Source organism: Papio anubis, chromosome 1 (assembly GCF_008728515.1).
Source record: "Papio anubis isolate 15944 chromosome 1, Panubis1.0, whole genome shotgun sequence".
NCBI classification, from domain to species: Eukaryota; Metazoa; Chordata; class Mammalia; order Primates; family Cercopithecidae; genus Papio; species Papio anubis.
Genome location: NC_044976.1, coordinates 188496142 through 188505089, shown reverse-complemented (window position 1 = coordinate 188505089; position 8948 = coordinate 188496142). Strand labels below are relative to the sequence as shown.

Sequence of the window (8948 nt, the reverse complement as noted above, 5' to 3'; positions counted from 1 at the left end):
ATATGGATCTGAGTTGGCTAAGGGACAAACTGCAAATACTTTAGAGTCATTTTGTTTTGGTTTGGTTCTTTGTTTTGTTTTGTTTCTTGTGTTTTTCGGTTTTTTTTTTTTTTGGAGACGGAGTCTTGCACTGTCACCCAGGCTGGAACGCAGCGGCATGATATCGGCTCACTGCAACTTCCGCCTCCCGGGTTCAAGCAATTCTCCTGCCTCAACCTCCCAAGTAGCTGGAACTACAGGGACACACTGCCACACCCAGATAGTTTTTTGTATTTTAGTAGAGTCGGGGTTTCACCATGTTGCCCAGGCTGGTCTCGAATTCCTAAGTTCAGGCAATCCTCCTGCCTCAGCCTCCCAAAGTGCTGGGATTACAGGCGTGAGCCACCGCACCTGACCCATTTTGTTTTTAAAGATCAAAAATGTGTTTTTATCTGACATGTTTTCCTGACTGCACTGTTTTGAAAACTGAGTCAGCCTGGTTCCTCAGGTTTCAGATCTAGCTGCCCTGAACGAATTTGCCTGATGGAGTGCTGTGAGGTGTCCAGATGCTTCCGGGGCCTTGCGTTTTCTCATGGCAAGAGGTCTGATTGCCAGATCTCTCCCTCCACTGCACAAGCAAAGGCCTGAGCTCAGCGTGGCTTCGGGGTACCACTGCACAGGCTACCTGCTTGGGTTCCTCATGGTTTATTTTGAAAGTCTGAGAGTCTTAGAATGATGTTTAGGAACGTTGGGAAATGGCTGCAAATAGCTAAATCAAACTTAAGAACCACATCTCTGCCAAATTAAAAAATTTTGAAGCTTTTAAAAAACCTAGACCGAAGTGGGAACAGCCAAAATGAAGTTCAATCCCTTTGTGACTTCTGACCGAAGCAAGAACCGCAAAAGACATTTCAGTACACCTTCCCACATTCACAGGAAGATTATGTCTTCCCCTTTTTCCAAAGAGCTGAGACAGAAGTACAATGTTCAATCCATGCCTAACCGAAAGGATAATGAAGTTCAGGTTGTGCAAGGATACTATAAAGGTCAGTAAATTGATAAAGTAATCCAGATTTATAGGAAGAAATATGTCATCTACACTGAATGGGTGCAGGGGGAAAAGGCTAATGGCACAACTGTCCATCTAGGCATTCACCCCAGCAAGGTGGTTATCACTAGCCTAAAACTGGACAAAGACCACAAAAAGATCCTTGAACAGAAAGTCAAATCTCGCCAAGTAGGAAAGGAAAAGGGCAAATACAAGGAAGAAAAAATTGAGGAGATGCAGGAATAAAGTAATCTTATATACAAGCTTTGATTAAAATTTTAAATGAAGAAAAAATATATGTATTCATGGTGGCCATTGAGTTCTAGGCACACTGGTGACCGTCATTGCCATAGCTGCTCACTTTCTCTGGTAAACCAGAGGGACCTCAGACACTGGGTTCCTCACTCACATCCATGCGGGCGCAGCCCTGCCAGTGCTCAGGCAGAGTTCTCAGGAGTGGGGACACCTTATTCTTAACTTGTGTGTCTTCTCCTAATGTGATCTCCTCCACTGCTGCTGTGGCCATGTTAGTCAAAAGTCACAGAGAAGATTGGGGATGGTGCATGTGTGTGCATGTGCCTGTGTGTGTACGTGCTCCTGTGTGCGTGTGCATGTGTGTACGGTTAAAATTAAGTCATGCTGTCAGTCACTCGTGATCTCATCTGAAACAGTGTTTGGAAATGGAACAGTTTCATCCCGCATGCTGATATGTCCAGAATTTCACTTAACAATTAAAAGGAAAATGTGTGGTTACTGAAAAATGTGTATTGATACAGAATTTCATAAGAGCCATGTTAGACAAAACAACCCTTTTTCAACCACTGCTCATCAGTTTCTGTAGAGTAAAAAAATCTGTACATATTTTGGAATCTGGAGAATCCTATATAAATCATTTGTCACTTAAATCTGTGAAAAACATGTTCGTTTGGAGGAAAATGTATGCATGTATAAGCATTCTGTGGAATCAGTATGTATTGTATTGATGTAATTGTCTCTAAGTGTTCCTCCTCTTCATAGCAATAAGAAATTCATTAAAGTGTACATGTTCTGTAATTCTAAAGAACTAGAAAAACAAGAGCAAACAAATCCCAAAGCTAGAAGAAGACAAGAAGTAACCAAAATTAGGGCTGAATTGAAGGAGGTTGAGACACACACATACAAAAAAAATTCAAACGGTCAACAAATCTAGGAGGTGGTTTAAAAAAAAAAAATTAATAAAATAAGACTGCTAGCTAGACTAATAAATTAGAAAAGAGAGAAGATCATGTTCTCACTCATAGGTGGGAACTGAACAATGAGATCACCTGGGCTCGGGAAGGGGAACATCACACACCGGGGCCTATCACGGGGAGGGGGGAGGGATTGCATTGGGAGTTATACCTGGTGTAAATGACGAGTTGATAGGTGCTGACGAGTTGATGGGTGCAGCACACCAGCATGGCACAAGTATACATATGTAACAAACCTGCACATTATGCACATGTACCCTAGAACTTAAAGTATAATTAAAAAAAAAAAAAGAAAAGAGAGAAGATTCAAATAAGCACAATCAGAAATGATAAGGGGAATACTACCACTGACCCCACCGAAATACAAACAACCATCAGAGAATATTATAAATATCTCTGTGCACATAAACTAGAAAATCTAGAAGAAACAGATAAATTCCTGGATACACAGACCTTCCCAAAACTGAACCAGGAAGAAACTGAATCCCTGAATAGACCAATAATAAGCTCTGAAATTGAGGCGGTAATAAATAGCCTACCAACCCAAAAAAGCCCAGGACAAGATGGATTCACAGCTGAATTCTACCAGATATACAAAGAAGAGCTGGCACCATTCCTACTGAAACTATTCTAAAAAATTGAAAAGGAGGGACTCCTCCCTAATTTATCTTATGAGGCCAGTATCATCCTGATACCAAAACCTGGCAGAGATACAACAAAAAAAGGAAATCTCAGGCCAATATCCTGTTTATGCATAACTTTTTAGTTTTCCCAAAAGACTGATAAATTTCAACATTTTGAATATATCGTTAATTTTGAGTTGGCAGAGGTAAACTAACCAACTACCATTATGTTTTAGTACTAAGGGATATACCTTTCAATAAAGTTACTGAAATGCAAAAAATAAAAAATAAAAAAAGTTTGGAAAAGTAGAATTTAAAAGTTTTTAAAAAAAGGTTACCCTCCCTACAAAATTACATTTGAAGACCATATCTATCTTTTATTCTGAGAACATTATGCAGTTCCTAGCTCATAAATGATGCTCAATAAATACTGACTCATTGTATTAACTTCCTGTTGCTGCTATAATAAATGACCACAAACTTAATGCCTTAGATCAGCACAAGTTTATTATCTTAATGGTTTTGAAGGTCAGAAGTCCCACACAGGTCTCACTGGGCTAACATCTATGCATAGTTGGAGTTGCATTCCTACTGGAGGCTCTGGGAGATAATCTGTTCCCAGCCTTTTCCAGCTTCTAGCGGTCACTCACATCCCTTGGCTCATGCTCCCCCACCAACAATAGCATTATTCTTACCTCTGTTTTTGTCATCACATAACTCTTTCTGACTCAGACTCTTCTGCCTTCCTCTTTCCCTCATAAGGATGCTTGTGATGATATTGGGCCAACCTGGTGGATAATCTAGAATAATCTCCCCATCTCAAGGACTCTAACTTAATCACATCTGCAAAGTCCCCTTTGCTATATAAGGTAACAAAGTCACAAGTTGGGGAATTTGCACGTGAACATCTTTGTGGGGTGGGGGAGCATTATCTTGTCCACCATACTGGCTGACTCGTCATTATCTCATTTCTCACAGAGAGGAGACTTACAATAACACTTGTGAACCTTTGTTCCCGTCTAAGGAAGCATCTCAGTTCTTTGCAAAAGCCTGGCTAGAAGGGAGTTTCTCATTGTCTAGAGAGTGCTGACTCTGGAGGGGTGTCTCCAAAAGAATCTTAACAGGGCCTCTACCCATTTCCCTCTCAACTCCATGTACATTGTACCACTCAAACCTCCCACAGGTGAGAAAGTGAAAGTATGAAAAGTGCAGAACGCCCCCTCTTTGGCGTACAACAAGTTAGAAGAAGCCAGAAATAAAACCTCTCATTTTATACACCAGCGAACACGTATTTGTTGAATCCCTTCCATTATGCATGCTGGGGTACAGATGAGGTCCTACTGCCATGCAGTTATATTCCAGGGCAGGAGACCTGCTACAGGGAAGCCACACTTCCCCTACTCAAATGCCTTGCTGGGCTATGCAGAGGACTCACATGTGTGAAGCAGCCAAGGGTGAGAATACAGGGAGTGGTGATTATGTTGAGCAGGAGAGTTTCTGCTTGTCTAAAGACATTCAATTCAAAATTGATCTATGGCCACTATGCTGGCCAAAGAAAACAAGCCTGCCACTTAGATCAGCATCCCCAATTCATCATTTACAGGGCTGCCATTCCCAAGGTAAACAGAGCAATAAAATAATTTCAGATATTGACACATTTTGTGAGAAAAGTAAGGCAGGCCTATGTGAGGGTAATCACTTAAATGTGGGGGAGGGATGCTCTGGCTTTTCAGGGAAAGCAACCCATTCCAGGACACCACACATCTTTGTCTCTACCAAGAATTTCCAGTGAGGAACTCAGATCTCAGAAGAGGCATCTTCTCTGTCCTGTGGTTATAAAATGAAGCAACTCAAAATTCCATTTTGATGTGAAGGGGTATTAGATTAAGAAGAAAAAGTGTCTCTTCTTTGGAAAATCTTATAAACCACAAATAGAGTTGAAAGCATCAGGTTACAGCAAACCTAGGTAGAATCTGACAAGAGACAGTTATCTCAATAGAAAAGTGCTCTTTCATTTTTCGTAATGCATTCCAGAAACCATGTATCACAAGACAGTGTGATCATTTGACTATTCTGGTTTTTGGGTCTAGTATCTGACTTTGATTCTTGTGCTCAACTTAAGTCCCCTGAGTATTCTTTGCATTTTACTCCTTCCAGTAGAAGTGAGTTCACATCCTGTCTCATAGCTTTTCTCATGATCCAAGCTATATGTCTTTAATGTTAATGTTTCACACTCACCCTCAGAGAGATGTTTCACATGCCTGGTCATGCCTGGTTGTCAATTACTTTTGAGAGAGTTCTTTCTAGCTCATGAGTCTGGCAATCAACAGTGTAATTTGTTGCTGTGTTCTCTGTATATTAGGAAAAGGCAAATTCTATGTAGAAATCAATGTGTGTGGGAGAAAGTGACATGGGCTTTTAAATGTAAGTGTAGTTACAAGTGTAAGTATAAGTACATGTATTGCCATGGTTGTGGTGGCAGTGCAGGGTTTCTGTGTAGGCAACTCTTATTTATACCGCGTTGATGATAAGACAGCTGGGGACCCATTCGGCCTATTATTTCTCTTTTTGTTCCTAACTGCTCCCTTCAGAGGAGAAGCAAAGATATATAAAATACTGATTAGCCAAGTTAATAAGTTAGAGAAAACTTGGGGAAGAAAACATAGAATAGAAAGGAAGTCAATTGACTTTGGGCATTCGATGATCCATGATAAGGTTAATTGAGTTTTAGGAGTCTATGTTGTTTTAACAGCTTAAGATGTAGGCCTCATAGATGATCTTTTTTGAGGAGAGAAAGTAGATTTCATCTCAGTATTATCTCATGCCATCTGGTAGTGGCTGTTTGGAAGGTTAGGCTGGGACACAAGATCACAAGAGAAAGAGCCTTGAACAAGTAGTAATCTCTGCCATGGGTGTGGGAGGGAAGAAGGTTGACAGCGTGCCCAGCAAGAATTTGCCTTCCCTGACCTAGTCCAATAGCCTCATTTCACAAACTACAAAGCGAGAACCAGGAGAATTTAAATGATTTGTCCAAGGCCTCATAGCTCTGAAGCAGCTCTGGGACTCCCTGGTGTGCTAACTCCATACCAGCATTTTTTGTTGTTGTTGTTGTTGAGACGGAGTTTTGCTCTTGTTGCCCAGGCTGGAGTGCAATGGTACAATCTCAGCTTACTGCAACCTCCGCTTCCTGGATTCAAGCAATTCTCCTGCCTCAGCCTCCCGAGTAGCTGGGATTACAGGCATAAACCACCACACCCGGCTAATTTTTGTATTTTTAGTAGAGAAGGGGTTTCTCCTTGCTGATCAAGCTGGTCTCAAACTCCCAACCTCAGGTGGTCTGCCCACCTCAGCCTCCCAAAGTGCTAGGATTACAGGCAGGATCCACTGTACCCAGCCTCTTCCATCACACCACTCTGCTTAGCACCTGGCCCACATAAATAAGAATAACACATACTATGGTATAGATAAGGTGAGGCTACAACATGATCATGGTAGACTAAAAAAGGGTCTCCAAAAGATGTTCATGTTCTAATCCCCAGAACCTGTAACTATGCAACTTGCATGATAAAGGAATCTGCAGACATGATTAAGTTAAGGCTTTTGAGATGGGGTTATCCTGGATTAGCCAGATGGACCCAATGTAATCACAAGGGTCCTTACAAGAGAAAAGTAGGAGAGTCAGAGTCAGAGAAGGTGACATGATGATGGAAGGAAGTTGGAATGATATAGGGTCAGGAACTAAGGAATTTGGGCAGCCTCTTGAAGCTAGAAAAACACAAGGAAATAGATTCTCCCCTAGTGCCTCCAAGGAGAGCTGCTGAGGACTCCTACATGCTCCCCCTTTCTTATTTTTTTGATCCTCCCCAGGACTCGCTCTATTACCCCATTTGCCTAATAAAATAGAATGCATCTTTCAAAAGTCTGCTAAACTACAATATGGTGCCATAAGAATTGCTAAAATGAAAAGAAAAAATATTGTTTGCAAGGAAATGGAGCAACCAGAACCCTCATAGACTGCGACTGGGAGTGTAAGTTAGTACGACCACTTTGGAAAACTATTTGGAAGTATCTATACATCTTAATATACCATAAGAACAAACAATTGCACTCCTGGGTATACATTCAACAAAAATGCATACATACATTCATTAAAGTACATGTACTAGAATTTCATAGCAGAACTATTTGTAACAGTCAGAGACTAAAAATGTCCACCAAACAGTAGGTATGGAGGAATGAATGCATGCATATTCTGACAATGGAATATCATACAACGAGACTGATCTTTACTCATATCTAATAATATAGATGAATGTCACAGACATAATGTTTGTTGAAAGAAGCCAAACAGAAAAGTGTAGATATTGTGCCATTCCTGTTATACAAGGCACTAGTTGCAGGCATCACTGCTATATGCTGTTTAAAGTCAGATAGGTCTTACTTTTGGTGGACAGTAACTAGGAAGAAAACTAAGGGATCTTTCTAGGCACCTGGCTTACATGGTATGTTCAACTTGTCAAATTTTATTAAGTGGTACATTTACTATACGTGTATATTACATTTCAATCAACCTTTAAAACTAAACTCAATTAAAGCATTCCTCTGGTTTCCTAACCACTCTCCAGGATAAAATTGATTATCCCTTCTTGGTACTTAACTTTATCTTGTGCAGCCTCTGTTATGCCATATGTAATCATGTATTATCAATATGCCTTCTCTTCTCTTCTAAACTATGAATTCCTTGAAAACTATGGTATTTCTCACTCATTTGAATGTCCAAAGCTTAGCCCATAGTAGTAACTAGAAAATGTTTAAATGTTTGCTGAGTTGAATGAATGAATGAGTTTCTTCTTTTGCAATCACTTCATGCCTGGTCATTTCAACAAACATTTGATCAATAAATACTTGTATGTGATAGACCCTGTGTTAGGTGTTTGGAATAAAAAGATTTTAAAACACAGTTCTTAAACAAGCATAAACAAATGCTAGTCAGAGAGTCAGAGTCTAAGAGTTTTAAATTTAAAAAAAAAAAAAAAAAAAAAAAAAAAAAGAAAAAGAAAAGGACTTTCTTTTTTTCAGTTGGAAAAAAAAAAAAAAAAAAAAAAAAAACAGAAAAAAGGAAAATTCAAGGACTTTTTACCAGTTGGAAAAAAAAAAAAAACATAAAAAAACTACATCTGCTGACTTCCTTGGCCATCCAGTGGCATTCCCCTTCCTCTCCTTACTATTTTCACATATTTCAGCATATTGGATTACACTTTTCCGGGATTATTTTCCTTCATGTTTCCTTCTCATGTTTATTTTCCTTCATGCCTCCTTCTTAGGATGCTCTATCTATCCTAAACCTTATACTTTCTTAAACCACTGGCCTTTAAGGGCAGGTCTGCTAAGATAGTGTTTCTAATCTTTCCATTTCAGGACACATAGAGAAAATGATGTTATTTGTACTGCACATTGGGGCAAATGGGAGAGGCTACTTGAGGCCAAAGGTGAACAGCCCACATGTTCCCTGATGCTCCAGGTCCTGCCTGGGCTCAAAGGATTAAGAAGTCAACATCTTGTTCTCTGCACACCAGTATTTTATACAAAACATAGTGAGAAGCTTGTTGATCTAAGGACATTGATCAGATTATATGACCATAGGGTCAATATCTACTATCATATTGTCCACCCTTGCTATGATGGCCACACAGGCCAGCAGCCATACTGCCAGTCATTACCCTTGGCCTCTCCCCATTCCAACTAGCCAGCTGATAACAAAGACTCAGTTCAGATTCTACCCTTGGAGAGAGAACTATATCTATCTCCTTTGTTTGGAGGCTTTTTTAAAAGTGTTTATTGACAGGTGAAGAATATATGCCCATGAAACAGACACCTTTTCTCGGAAATCTCCTGGCTTCCCATTCTCCTGGACTGTGCCTAATGGAATGAGAGCTGTCAGGACCAAAGTTGCACCTCAGAAGTTGTTTGTCTGACAAGTCACTGCTGACTGTGGCAGAAAAGCCTTTCAAACATTTCCTCCCACTACATGTGGGTTGCAATAGCTAAGCATGTTGTTAAAATAAATAT

At 40.1% G+C, this 8948-nt stretch overlaps 1 pseudogene; it reads left to right on the top strand.

Annotated features, from left to right (window-relative positions):
* The first annotated feature begins 835 nt into the window (after window positions 1–835).
* On the top strand, window positions 836–1309 carry LOC116271337 (annotated as a pseudogene).
* The last annotated feature ends 7639 nt before the right edge of the window (window positions 1310–8948 follow it).